Source organism: Haliotis rufescens, unplaced genomic scaffold (genome assembly GCF_023055435.1).
Source record: "Haliotis rufescens isolate VD_foot unplaced genomic scaffold, xgHalRufe1.0.p SCAF_5, whole genome shotgun sequence".
In the NCBI taxonomy this organism is placed as follows: Eukaryota; Metazoa; Mollusca; class Gastropoda; order Lepetellida; family Haliotidae; genus Haliotis; species Haliotis rufescens.
The window spans coordinates 33,604,041-33,619,721 of NW_025964223.1; the positions used below are offsets into that span (position 1 = coordinate 33,604,041).

Consider the following 15,681-nt stretch of genomic DNA (forward strand, 5'->3'; position numbering starts at 1 on the left):
TGCATTGTATTTAGAAAGTGGATTCAAGTAGGCTGGAACTAAAAGACTTTGTGGTATGAGAAACACGGAGCCCGACATCACTGCTCGCAATTATATTTAGGGCTCCTGGCTCAATTGCACAGGCTAGAGCCCAACTGTAATCATTTGAGTTATCATTCTTTATTATTTATCATTCTTTTTTTCGCCGGCATTTTTTATTCCAAACATAACTAAAGAACCAGCGAACAGAAGGTCTCAAAATATGTCAACGTACTCAAGGTCCTGAAACAGATACCACAAAAATCCAAAACTAATGGTCCAATGACTTCCAGATTTCTTGTGCAGCTGAGGAATCAGATGCCCAACAATTTTGCCTCAATGTCCAAAGTCGCTATATGGCTTCATTTGGCCGCCATAGTGGATTGAAGGTTTTGGCCTTGTTTTTCACCATTTTTCTCAATTCTTGTCTCCCAAAATGTGCTCAGATCAACCTATGCGCTCAAACACTTCTAAACTTTCCATACTTTGTGTCCATGCACCATACTGCAAAGCTCTGAGAAAACATGCTGAGATAGGTCTTCCATGGCTTCAATATTGAGTCCAAGTTCAGGCCCAAAGTTGTCTTCAAACTTTTGACAGGACTTCTTTAGGACATTCTGGCATAGGAAACTTATCAGGTAAATGACTTAAATTGAAGAACCTCTATTGTATATGGCATAAGTGTGAATGATAGCGGAGCTTCACCCTGTTAAAGGGGGAACTCTTTCTTCTCACTGACTACTTAACCCTCATGGTGCCTGGACATCAGTAAGCCTGCATACCGCCCAGTGCCGCACTGTGATGATGTCGCGGTTTCAAAAACATATACATTGTATCAAAAGTGTTACAATGTTCTTATTTCTTCACACAGTGTAACCAAATTGTATAACATGCAACTCAAGTTAGTTGTCTTTCCATCAGTATCTAAAGTCACCAAATCCAAAAGATCTATGCACTGCCTATCAATCGATAAAAGTGCTGGCATTATAAGTTTTCTACTTTTCTACATTAATCATAATATGGAAGCAACCGAATATGGCAAGTAAAGTCAAGTAAGCGCCCTTGTTTGAAAACTAAATGTCCAATAATTCATATCATTGGCAAGTACATATCCTGATAGTGATAGACATATGGCTTGTATGTTGAAGTACACGTTCACTGAGAAATTTCCGTGAGATCCCTTACAAAAAAACAAACCAGAAAAGATGTATCCGAGACCGCCCCGATGCATCTTTTGTGGGATTTTAGCCAATTTTTATGGTCTCGGCTAGCCGAGACTTTGCGGAGACCCATCAAAGACTATTCTGGGGTATAATCAAGTACTTCCCCACAAAGGCATTAACCTACCGAGGATGTTTCTAGTGCATCTCCACTAGCAGGGGATGTCTTAGGAGATCTCTTAAGATGTCTCCGATACGTCTTCGCTAGCGGAGACCTTCAAAACAACTTTGCAAAGACTATTCGGAGACTTCCTCAGAAGGGCCATAAAGTAGCTGAAGGTTTGCAAAGATGTATCAGTAATAAAATAGCTGACTGTTTGCTTGTGGAAATCTTCGAAAGAACTTTGCAAAGACTATTCAGAGACTTCCTCACAAGGCAACTTGATAACCGGTTTGCAATGATGATGTGAATGCATCCTCACTAGCCAAAACTATATGAAGACTTTTGTAAGTGTATATCTTTCAAAGACTTTCTTTCAATTGATACAGATCAATACATTGAGCTTTAGTCAAGATCTCGGAAAACTAAGTCCCTTGCTTGGAAGAGATGACATGATCATTATTATTTATTTTGAATTTTCTTTAAGGATAATACTAAAGCTCTTTATCTTATACATTCACATGCAATGAATTAGAAATCCTATATATGTCAGCAAGGACATTAATAATTAAATACCCAACACAATTAATGCTTCGAGGTATATTTCTATTAAATACAGTTAAAACAAATGCAGTAATTATCAGTATGCAATAATCAGAAAAAAAAAGAAATGTACAATATATTCATAAATTCCAATCAGAAAGTAACAGTGTCCGTGTGCCATATAACAGTCTCCTCAGAAAAAGGTATATAAGAAAAGGCAACATAAAGTAATATTACTTGTAGACATAGTGGCTGATTTGTGGCTCAAGATATACATGACAGGGATCGAAATTAAATTTATTTCAAGTTTGCCAAAGGGCACAATTATGCCAAATTAAGTGTGCCATTACATTTTTAGGTGTGCCAGGAAATACATGATTGGCTGTTTTAATGGTTATAATCATAATTCAAATACAAGTCAAGTGACTATCATAGTGTTTATTCAAGTTAAATTATACTTAGAATGAATGATCAATCAGAAAATTCAAACACATCACTCAAGTTACTCATTGTCTTTGTACCTTAGTAAGTACTGCAATACCAGTTATAATAGTCTCAGGATTTATGAGCTTCTGTTCACAACTGGTATATTTTAATTGTAGCTGTTCTGTGTCCATTGGGTGTGGTCCCTCTTCATCCCCCCCAATGAAAGTTATGTTTATCACATTATTTAAATGATGCATTTACAACTAAATTAAGTGTGTTGTAAATAAAAATAATCCAAGCTAACACATTCATAACGTCCAGATTGAGGACAGAGGAAACAAAAATTTGACGATTTTCAGAACTTAGATCTACCAAAGACGTATATATACGTCCGTGGATCTACCTATTTATTGTTGTTGTTGTTTTTCATATTTATTGTTTACGTAGATCTAGACTCTAATCGGAAAATTATTTTCAAAAGAATTATTAATAATATCTGTCATCATTTTCCCGATGACAGTGGCTGTCCACTCTGTAGCATGAAGAAATATCTCCGTTTTCGAAGCTTCGCATGAATAACATGTACCATGTGACACACCATTATCTTCAACGCTTATTTTGTCATTCTTCCCCGCCCTTAAGGCGGGGAAGTATACGGGAGAGGTTAATTTTGGAGCATGTAAGTCGACATGTTGGTTTCTTTGAAATTTCAAGCCACACAGTTACCGAAACGAAACATACAAATCATGTGAAATGTTGATGTTTATCTTTTCCAGCAATAAGAGAATCCTCTTGCTATTCTGAGACTTAGTCACTTTTCGTAATGCTGATAGCCCATGAAATTTGTTCATTTTGTTTTTAAAAGAGCTAAAAATGATCCCATTTCGCTAAAGTTAACCGGTCTATAATTTGTAAGAATAAACTATTGCGCATTGAGCGATTATCTCCTTTAGCTATAGGCGTAGTATAGAAGTGATAAATTCACGCACTGACCTTGCATTGCTGTACATCGTATCTTATTCAAGCTGTATCACTGAGAGTGAGTGATTATCTCCCTTACCCGAACAGTTCAATTGCGCACTACCTTTGCAATGTATCGTATGTTATTCAGGCAGCCATCGAGAAACGTTCCAGGAAGGAATTTAGGCCAAGCCTGTCACGCGCACTCAATTTTCACACTGCTATTGCAACATATTGTTCAACACGATTAAATAACAGGCTTCTATAAAGTATGACTTTCTTCAATAAACAACACATGTAAAACAACGGGTTTGATATGAGAATTTTTTTATTAGTTGTCTTCATAATCACATGTATGGCGCTTGCTGTGCATAGTTGAGCACAGCATTGTTTTAAATACTTCACTGTATGTAATGTATGGTACATACCGTTTCACGCGGCGGTTTACGTTTCTGCATGGTTTATTGCTTTGACAAAAAAAATTAACTTCCAGCAGAGATCATACACCCGTATATGTTCTTTGCTTCTGGATACATAGGAAATCAACAGGTTGGTCTGCAGTTTGCAATTATTTTCCAAAAAGATAATACGGTTGCATGATATCTTCACGATGTTTGGGTTGAACATAGTAACATTCTTCTAAACAAGTTTCCAATCTAAGCCGGAAGCAATACCAACACAAGCCCAGTTAACCAAACGGAACCATACACAAGAGTGAGTGAGGTAGTTGGGTTTAACGCCGTCTTGAATAGTATTCCGTGTCAGCTTGAAGTGGGATGAAAGTCTGAAGTGATGCAGGTCTTAGACGTTCACCACTTTGGTGAAACCAACGAGCAAGGGTTTTGTGCTGACAACAAAATCGGGGCGAACCGAGATTCAAACACACTGTCATAGGTTTCTGGCGTGCCCAAGGAACACAACTCTGCATAGCGAATTGCAGCGCCTTCGGCGACTGGGCCAACCATGCCCCCGTAAACAACTGTAAGAAACTATTATACAACAAAGATGTTTTAGATGAGATATGTATTGCGGAACATTCCATGAAGAACAGTGGCAATATTGCACAATCACAAACTACAAAATACATGCACAATAAACGACAATTAAAAAACACAGGAACATTCAACATTCAAAAGAGGTAGAATTTAATTTCTAAAACGGGGTTTTGTAATGATATGGAAACAATATGAGAATTGAGCAAAACTATGGTAATGTTGTACATACATGTACAAGGAATTTGTTTGTAATTGTTGATATGTTAACGGATCTTGGAAGTTGTTTCTGGATAACTGTTGGTAAACTTATTAAGAATCTGCTCCTTTTAACAGAGTGTACCAAATTCTTTATCATGATTGGGGATTATTTGTGATTCTCTTTCTTGGTTGTATTATGTAAGACAGTGCGTAATGTTGTTCATCTTCTGAGACATCACATGTTTCACAGAGACGTTGTTCAAATGGGGTTGGGGTTTTTGTATATCTACATTTTTTTCAATTTTTAGTTTGTGATTACTTAAACGAAGTTTTGAGAAAAGTGACCTATGGCCTTTGTTTTTACAATATGTAAGATAATTCTCAATATTTATAGATAACGTGACCAAACTGTATGTTCCTAACTTGCTGCTAGATAAATGGGAATCCATTAATGATTGCGTGAATTTTTACATTTGAACTGAAGTATATTTAGAGTGTATTCTTTACATTTTTTGTGTTTACTATTTTAAAAGTTTGCTTTATTTAAACCAACCAACATTTTGACCAGAAATATTGATATTTGCTGCAAAAGCATGCTTTAGAGTGACATTTGTTGTGTTATCTATATAGGATTTTTTTATTGGTACTAATAGTGGGTAAACATCAAGGTTTGCCTGACAGGCCCAGTTTTCTTGCCTTGGTTTTCTTTGTGCTGACACACTGTTTCTTTTATTGTGCTTTCCAAAGATAAGTACATTAATAACAACCAATTTGTACTTAACACAAATCCTCTCCTCCCATAGCTTACACTTCCTTCCTCTGCACATAACATTATATGACGGGGAGCTATTGATGCTCTGCAGCAATCTCTACTTGTCTACACGACAGTCAACTCGCCTTGAGTATTTACATTACTAGAACATGCTATTTTATTGGTTTCTGGTGACGCTTTCTTGACGAAATCTGCTATAAGATTCGTGATTGGTCAAATTGAGCACGTGACCTAATACAACCAATTACAGCAACGGTACTTGTGTATAGCAGACTTTGACGGAAGGTTTTTGTTAAATCGTGTTGTTCTGAACGTTTTAAGCAGGAAATCGCGATCTATATTAAAAATATGAAACTTTGTGGATGTATCGTGCCAGGTTACGAGCTGAGACAAAGATTTTTCTTGCATATATTTGGCATTAAACATTGTGGAGAAATCGAGGCGATAAAACTATTAAAAGCCGCGATGCCATTTGACTCGCATCACACGCGATCGCACGAAAAGATGGAAATGATAACTTATATCTAAGTTTGACAACTTTTAGACGGATAAATAATTTTGTTGATTTCATTTATTACTTTGTAAAATATATTTAAAGATTTGATTGACACGTTTCTATTTTGCTCTTTGACTTGTTCGATGTGGACCCATTGTCAAAGTGTGTGTCGGAGAATTCTATTTTCAATAACATTGCGGGAAATAGATCTAGTGAATAATATTTTAATCTATCGATAAAAAAAAATAATTTGAAAGAGAAGCAAAAACTGAAAAAGAGAGTCACCAAACCTTCATCGAGATAGAATCTACGCCGACTCTGAGTTCAGCAAGGATGACAACGCATATCTTCCTGAACAAACGGTAGGTACTCTTTAGATCTGTTTGTGTTACATAAATATATTTTTAAAATATATCCCTCTATATTGTCTCCATAACAATTATGCTAAATAAATCCACCGAAACGACCCCCGATCCAAACCAATTCTCACTTAGATATTGAACTTAGTTTTAGCATTTGCTGAAAGAGAAATCTTTTTTCAAGCTCCATTTATAAATCGTAAATTTATGTTCTAATTTGGAACCTCAAACTGAAATAAGTCAGTTAGAAACTTCAATATTAGACCCTTTACTCATCTAATTTGGGACTATTTATGAAAAATAATAGGCGCAGATGTAATTTTGTAATATTGCGCAGGCCTTTCAGATTTCATGTTTCGATCACATCGTGGTTCTCCGTAAAATTTACGGAGAGCACCGATGTGGGACTGAGATAAATAGTATTTTTTCAAAACAAATTATGTATCTGGTCACTGAAATGTGAAATATGATCGCAGACTGTAGTTATAAGTTTATAAAATGATTGAATTAATAGATAACAAATTATATATTTGTATTATGTTAAACTCTATTTGTCTTAAGTTGTATTTGAAATTAAAACTTAGGTTTTTTTTACAAACAAATGTCCATTGTTGTATGGTAATTAGTACGGAAATCGCCGCCATTTTGTAACCTGCTGTTTTATAACGAGGATGTTGGTTGATATTTTTTTAAGAACTCGTAAGTAAGGGAAACTCATGTATTGTAACGATTGTTTGAAATAGATATATGTTCCCAGTAAATGTTGTGGACTTATCGTTTTCCCCGTCGACATGCTCCATCGCCATCGCGGTATAGATCTAGAATTACGTTTTGGACTGGCACCAGGTTGTTGAAATTTTGGCAAAGTTGCCAGTGTCAACTTTGTTTTGTGACCAGCAATAGCTGCAATACCCGCCTTTTAGTTTTAGGTTATTAATGAATACAACTTGATTTTTCAGCCCCCTTCCTTGTGGTGATTTTTAAAAGACAAAAAAGGAACGATACTTCATAGGAAGACGTGAACTCCTGCTGATGCGCCTGTTTCATGAGAAGGGATCAAGGAGAAGAAGCCAGTTGCTGCCTGGTGGCCAGCAACTTGGTGTTTTTACGATGCTACCGACACCGATGTGGTACTCGAAGGTCAGTATCTTTGTTAAGTGTCAGGTAAATTTCATTTCAGGTTAATGGAACTGTAACCAAATAAGTTATGAAACTAACTGGTACTTACAAAGTGCACACACAGACTTGTAGGGTAAAGGTTTAATTTTTATAATTTAATATCAGAATCATAGTAAGGAATCAATAGGTGTTACAATCTAAATATCCTTCCTGTGTTTAACTTTTGAGCAAATATGAGTACTTGTAAATGTCAAAACCATTTTTTACATTTTTCTAGAACACAATGACATTTGAATGTGTAATGCTTTGGTCAACTTACATGGACATATCAATATTAAGTGAATATCTAATCACAAGATGTTAACTAATTGACATCATTTAAAATCTAGTTTTGGTACAAGTGGTAGGTTTTGTAACTTTTAAGTCATCATACATTTGGACTGGAACCATTTCACCTGAGTGCAATTTTAATGCTCTTATCTTGTTTGCAATTTATTTTTACTGTATCATGAATTATGAAGCTTTGATTTATCATCCAGTGTAACATGTAATTTTTTTCATCAGTTCTGAAACCGGCAAAGAAAAAACAACTGGAACTTTGTGGTGAGCAAGAAGATCTGCACGCTTAGGAATGCCTTCAAGTGAATGAGCCATGGTTTGTTTCATTGACCATAACATCAGTAATTTTGTAGCCCCAAAAAAGTAATTTTTGTAATAGTTTTTAATGCGTCTCCTTGACGTCTGACATAAAGTAATTAGTTTATGGCACTGATTGGGGCTGTCCGGTAGCCTAGTGGTTAAAGCGTTCGCTCGTCACGCCAAAGACCTGGGTTCGATTCCCGACATGGGTACAATGTGTGAAGCCCATTTCTGGTGTCCCCCGCCGTGATATTGCTGGAACATTGCGCAAAAGCGCCGTAAAACCATACTCACTTACTCATTATGTCACTGACATACAATAACATTTGATCCCATTTCAGCCTCTTGAAGGACAGCTTCCATGACGACCCCTGCCAGGACGAGGATGACTTCCACTTTCATATGATGACTTCCACTTTCATATGATGGCTACCATATAATGATATCTTCTGTTGATGATGTCCACCTCTGGCTACTTGTTATTGCTGTTATTACTCCAAATAAAGAGAATACTATACAACTTCGTTATCTCATTTTGACAGTACAGGTTTGGCAAGGATGTTTCCCAGACACTTCTGGGATGCTGTTGAAAGACTAGATTATAATGTAAGCACATCTTTTGTATTACTGAAAATGATGGAAAGGTAAAATGTCTCTGAAACACCTTTGTTATGGAGACTTCCTTAGAACTTTGCTGTGATGGTTCAAAGCATGTTAAATTACCCATGACAGGTTTGTGAAGACACTTCAGAGACTTCCTTGCAAGTGTTGCGGGGATGCTTCAGAAGCATCTTTGATTGCATAACACAAGTTTGTGGGGACTTATCAGGGACTTGCTCAGAAGGTTTCCCGGGATGGTTCAAAGCATATTTAATTACCCCTGATAGGTTAGCGAAGATGCTTCGGAGACTTCCTTGCAAGTTTTGCTGGGATGCTTCAGAAACATCTTTGATTACCTAATAATAGTTTGTGGAGACTATTCGGGGACTTCCTAAGAAGGTTTCCCAGGATGGTTCAAAGCATATTTAATTACCCCTGATAGGTCTGAGAAGACGCTTCGGAGACTTCCTTGCAAGTGTTGTGGGGATGCATTAGAAACATCTTTGATTATGTCACACACGTTTGTGGAGAATAATCAGGGACTTCCTAAGTGGGTTTGCCGAGATGGTTCAAAGCATATTTAATTAGCCATATAAGGTTAATTTTGAGGAAGTATCGGAGACTACTTCAGTAGGTACTGTAAGGAAGTCTTGGATACTTCTCAGCAAGCTGCAAGTTGGAGTAGTTTGCCGTGATGGTGTGGAGACATTTGCCAGGAATATCTAGAGACGTCCTTAAGACCCTGCGGAGAAGGTAAAAATGTGCCTTGCGGGGAATGATTAAGGTGGTCTCGGATGTATCTTTTCTGGCCTTTTTTTTTGTAAGGGATATATTCACCAATAAAAAAATCCCAATGAAATTGTCCGTATTTTTACGCCAAAACAAAATTGACGGAAGTGGTCATGATTAGTTCATACGCAGATCGTTTCAAAGATTATGTCAAAATACGAATGACAGTTTTGAATGTTTATCTTGAAGAAATCCCGGTTACGTCCATGTATGTTTCAGAGACAGTGCTCTTTTATTAGTGACAAAAACAACCTCGGGGTAATTGACATCATATATTTCAAAAGACAAAATGTGAAAGATCGCTAAACAGCCCTAACAAAACTCATATTGACATCGCTCCATATCAGGCATTATTATTATTTCATAATAATTAACAAGATAATACTAACGTAATACCAACCAAGAGTAAGTACACGTAGATTCAATCAAAATTGTTGAAACGTTTTCATGAGCAGCAAAGTAAATCAACAATCCTATTTTCGATCACTCGTAACTCGTGAGCCATATGTCATTGCTTTGTTGTGCAACACACAGACCGTTTATTGATACTTCGGATGTTATGATGTGTTGTTAATGGTTTTAATCTAAAATATAAAAAGCTTGAAACGATATGTAATTGGACAATTTCAATACTTGAATTTGAAAGTTCAAGAAGTGTAGAGTAGGCTATATTTAAAGCAAGGAAACGATACATCCTCGTCTCAGCTTGTATTTCACACTTGGCTGCCTTACTTAGACCTTTGTTCAAAATATACTTGTATGGCCAGTTGATGAAATACAACTTATGATAATTTAGATGATGCAGAATAAAACAAACATAAATAATACTATATAAAACATCAAAATGAAATCACATTTGCACTGAAAACATTTTTTCTTTCAGAAATCAATTATCTATATATTGTGTGTAGATCTAAATACTTTTACTGTTGATGTTATAATTTGAACCATTCGAGATTCTAATAGATGAAGCTAAAATATTAAAAATCTAGGTCGTTTAATATTGGATCCATTTTGACAGCTTTCTCAGTGTAAAACATTTCATTCCCTTACTCAACTAAATGCCCATTTTTTTCTTGCAATATCAAGCTTTCGAACAGATATGAAAAGCACATGTCAACATACCAATATTAGAAAACTGCGCCAAATATTCTAACAGTGTTAGTCAAGTGATTAGCGGTCTCATTCACTCGTCGGTAGCCGTGGAAATTTTCCAATCGTGATGTACTAGACATACTTTCCAGTTCAGTCAAAGAGAATATTGTTATTTGTAAAATGAAACCACGTGTACCTATTATACTACCACAACATTAGATCAGCTGTTTCATGTGACGTCATCCACGTCACAACACGTAAGGTCAAATCACTTGCATCTGTCCAGACGACAAATTCACAGCAGCGGGAAATCACCGACCGTCTATTAGCCTATTCGAATAAAATTGCAGATTGTAACAACAACAAAAATAAGTTTACTCATTGCTGACATTTCAAATAACATATCAAATAAGAGTTGAAGACTTGCAATAGATAATCATACGTTAATCGAGAGTACAGTGTACATCAATAATTTGTAAATCTAATATTAATTAGATCTAATATCCGTGGCAGAATGTTTGACATACGTGCTTTCATGTTATGATAATATATTCCATTTTCTGAGGAGATTAGTAATGTGTATTTGATGATAAATATGCATACACAAATGGTTATCAATGTATCTTGTACAATTACAGCATGTACCATGTACATTAGACTCAAGGTAAATACTATTTCAGCAAACCAATCACAGCGCCATTATCACAGTTTCCATGAAAGGAAAAACACATCGAAATCAAACTTTACAGCACATCGTATCCATAAGCGGTGAACCCGAATGCAAAAAGGTATTGCTGTCATCATTTTAGAAGTGATGTCGATGTATTCAATAGTTGTTTTATGTTTGTATCGCGTGTACCATTGACAGAAACGGGGGCCAAGCTACCACATGTGAAACCGACCTAGACACAAATTGTTTGCAATATGGTGTCAACTCACATTAGGGGGCGTGGCCACACTTTTGAAATCATTTTTTGCGACAAAATGTGAAACAGTTAGGGCAAGTCATTCACACAGCCAGGTAGTTCACTCATGACTCTTAGTAATTTCATATGAAAAAGGTAGCAGTTATTTGTCGAAACAGGCTAGCATGTAGGACAACTGGTAGACAAGAAATCGCGAAACAGATAAGATGCGAACGTGCCCAGCATCATAAACAGAAAGACAATCTGCACTGTCGTTTCGTCTCTAGCGCCGTGCAAAATCGTCATGACACACAGTCGATAAACATATGCAATACTTGAACAAAAAACTTCCGTTGCAGACAAAACGTTATAGTAGTCTTACGCCAGTAACTGTACAGTGATGAAAAGTAAATCTTTCTGACCATTCTGATCAGATTTCCTTTTCAAATTGGCTGTCGGATATTATGATAGTTATGTGTATGTGACATGGGTGCATAATAAAAAAATCGCCGTTATTCACATGAAGTGCAACATGGCAGAAAACGGTCGAGAGGTGCGGTAACCACTTTACTAATCTCGCCATATTTCGCAATCCGTAGCACTGCATAAAATAAGAGTTACACGATATTAATGCTGAGAAGATTAGAGTGAACGTCAAAAATGGAATGGAATTATACAATGTCGTTTTCTCATGTGTACCGACCATTCTGCCATTACCGATAGTCAATAAAAATATATACTAAACTGCAAAAGAAACGTCATCATGGATAGATATATGAGAAACCTTATTTGTCCAAACACTGTAAATATACTTTATTAAAAAGATGAAACTTGGCAAAACTGATCATCAAGGTTGAAATTAAAGTGTCAAATTTTCTTAAAGTGAAACACAACACTAGTCTCTGAGAAAATGGCATTACAAGTCAGTATCTCGTGTGTCTGCCATGTGCATTGATGACTACCGTGCAACGTCGATACATGGAATGGATGAGGCGGTTGATGAAGGCCATAGGCACTTGAGCCCACACTTTGGGGAACGCCTGACGCAGTTCAGCTGCAGATGTCAGCCTTGGTAGGACGTCATTCAGCCATCTTTGAATCTCATCCCACAGGTGCTCAATGGGATTTAAATAGGGACTGAGGGCAGGCCACTGCATGGTTCTGATGCCATTCGGTGGAGGAAGGTTGATGAAGGCCATAGGCACTTGAGCCCACTCTTGTTGCTCTCACAGTGTGGGCACGGGCGTTATCATGCTGAAACTCGTGGTTGCAGCTATGTGCCAAATGAGGTATTGCGTGTGGTCTCGAGACTTGATGAATGTTCCGAGTTGCTGTGACACCATTGCCTCTCCCTGGACCGATGTTCTGGAAGACCACAGGGCCGACCCTCTGTGCGAGGCCAATTCCACCCCACACCATGATGCTCTCTCGACAACACAAGCACCCGAATAACTTTCCCCACGGCGTCACCAGACTCTCTCTCTCTCTCTCTCTCTCTCTTTCTTGAGATACAGTACCGGCACTCGTCTGAGAAGAAGACTCTTCTCCACTGCTGGTGGCACCAATGCTGGTGCTGTGTTGCCCACTGAAGACGGTCCTGGCGATGACGTGGTGTCAGAATGGGTCCTCGGTGTGGCCTGGGACAGTGGAGTTGTCTGCTTGTCAATTGTCGACGCACGGTGTCCGCACTAATGTGTTGCTGGTGTGTCCCCATGGTCTGTAGAGCAGTTTACGCAGTACTAACAAAGCGATCTAGAAGATGTTGTTGCACAATCTGACGATCCTGACGTCGAGTGGTGACCCTTTGTCTTCCACTAAGTGGTCGGTCATCTGTAGTGTTGGTGGTCTGGTAATCGGCCAAGGGCTTGGTGTCGCTGATTTCTTGTCAATCTAGGCATGTGGTAGCAATTCAACAACAGATAAATGTTATCCAATCTGGGTGGATTTTTATAGGTCAAGAGAAGGGGGAATGCATGTGCATTTCAATTTGCAAGGAAGTCACGTGCATCGGGTTACCATGGCCGTTGCCTTGATCATTTGGGTGATCAGTTTTATTGTCATCTGCTTTGGTTTTTTTATCATCAAATTTCATTTTTCCGGACAAGGTAATGTATATTTTTAGAAACTTTGACAGATATTTAAATGACAACTTTTCATGTTACTTGGGGTGAAGTTTCTTTTGCAGTTCAGTATATGAAATGTGCAAATAAACTTGTTAGTAAAGGGACAAGAAAACATTGATGCAGAGCATCAAAGTTCCCCGCCATATGTGATGCCTCACAAACGAATAATTATGATGTTACTGAAAGGCATGATGGAGCATAATTATATTAACCACAAATAACACAACGCTGTTGTGGAAAAAAATATTATTTATTTTGAGTATTGGGCAATACAGTTGATACATTTGCATAGGGTAGGTCTATTTAAAAATAGTTTCTTGTTTAACGCCGCACTCAGCATTATTCCAGCCATATGGCGGAGGTCTGTAAATAATCCAGTCTGGACCAGATCATCCAGTGATTGACACCAAGAGCATTGAAATACGCAATTGGAATATGATGTTATGCATCGACCAAATCGGCGAGCCTGACTACCCAATCCTGTTCGTCGCCTCTTACGGCAAGCATAGGTTGCTGAAGACCTATTCTTACCTGGGTCTTTATTTAAAAAGTAGATCGAAGGAAATGGAAGCAATTTCTGGCACAAATGTAAACATGTGGAAATAGTATCAAAACTGCCAACAACATTGGCAGATGCACATACTCAAAAAATAGATCACATTCTCTTTACACTTAGCATTTGGTTATAATAATGTAAATGAAAATACTAAGGGCTCCATATGGCTAAAAAAGTCATACTAGATAAGGTCTTTTTGTCACAACCACAGATGCACATACTCAAAATATTATCACGTAGTTGGAGAACATTTCAATACCGGGACTAATCAATAACGGAGATTCCTCGTCTCTTGTTTTACGTTTTTTGGTCAGTTTTTTTTGTATTTCTTTCTTTCAAAGAATAGTAATTGTGATCATGATGAGTTGAGTTACTTGTTTTTTTTGTATATACTGTTTTTTATCCAGTGTCAGTAACTGTTGTGGAATGTGGTTTACTTGTAACAATGACTGGTTTGAGTTCATATGATGATGATTGATTGGTTTGTCGTTTAACGCCGCTTTCAGTAATATCCCAGCTATATGACGGCGTTCTGTAAATAATCGAGTCTGGACCAGACAATCCAGTTCCTAATATCATGAGCATCGATCCACGCAATTGGGATCGACGCCTCTTACGACAAGCACAGTCGCCTGATATATATACTGTTAAGATGTAACATGACAATTCATCCATACTACTAAACAGAAGTAAAACAGCTTGTCCATTCGGATCAATCTGACCAAGACCATTCCGCTGATGACAGTCAAATAATGCATACGAATCGAAATCCGTAAAAATTGCAATGGAGACATCATTAAAAGTTACCAAAAGTGACGGGGATATCAATATTGCTTTTTGAAATGATTCTATGAAATTTGTTTTCCCTGCTTCAATATTTGGAGCACCTGTGACGGAGCCATAAAACTGATCTGTTATGTAGACAATATCGAGTGAGGCAGTGGCTGCTGGGAACTGATTATGACCTAAATACTCCTCATAGCCTTCGGTGTTAACTTTGTGGCTGTAGAGAGCTGTGCCTTCATCCAACAGATTATCGAGGTCAGTGGAACACGATACAGACGCAAATAGATTTGAGCTATGGGACACAACATATATGAGTGACCAGAGCTACGGCTGTACATTGAATTCCATTATACGGTTGAAAAATACTACAGCCTTGATGCAAATTCGCTGACTTTGCTACCAAACGTTTCACATGTGCTTATGTGCGGTGCACTGATTAAAAAAACACACACGGGGCACTGGGTTAATTCAAAATACGGAATATAACTATTCCAAATATTTCCAGTGAACATGAGCATCCAAACAATCAAAAGTTTGGTATGTAGAATATGGAATTCAGCCATATTACATTTAAATTGAGATGTCGTCGTTGTTCATGAATAAGCATATTCAGAACATAATTTTTATTATGCTGTTATTTACGATCTCCGGAGCACAGTTCTTCTTTTGTATGCACCGTGAAAATCAGAAAATTAGTCCTTGAGGAAAAAAGGACATCGGATTACACATGAATGGTTTAATAATGTCAGCTAATGACCAGAAATGGTCAGATGCATCAGTTAACTACATAAAGACGATTTTGAAGTATCTCTTATTGCTGGAAAAGAATAGCATCAACATTCGACGCACATGATTTGTATGTTTTGTTTCCGTAAATGCGTGGCTTGAAATTTCAAATAAACCAACATGTCGACATACATGCCACAAATTTAACGTTTCCCGTATACTTCCCCGCCTTAAGGGCGGGGAAGAATGAACAGAA

The 15,681-nt window shown here is 37.4% G+C and overlaps 1 protein-coding gene and 1 long non-coding RNA gene across 3 annotated transcripts in view; one reads left to right on the top strand and one right to left on the bottom strand.

Annotated features, from left to right (window-relative positions):
* LOC124115933 overlaps window positions 1-15,681 on the bottom strand; it is a 452,084-nt gene that overhangs the window by 275,748 nt on the left and 160,655 nt on the right. The gene's annotated exons all lie outside the window — the stretch shown is intronic.
* Window positions 6,703-8,362, top strand: LOC124115934. Of its 2 annotated transcripts, none has more exons than XR_006858048.2 (4): window positions 6,703-6,786; window positions 7,047-7,227; window positions 7,771-7,861; window positions 8,187-8,362. It is a non-coding gene; the product is annotated as an uncharacterized LOC124115934 (long non-coding RNA). The 2 variants fall into 2 exon arrangements; XR_006858049.2 differs by having other exon boundaries at window positions 6,776-6,790.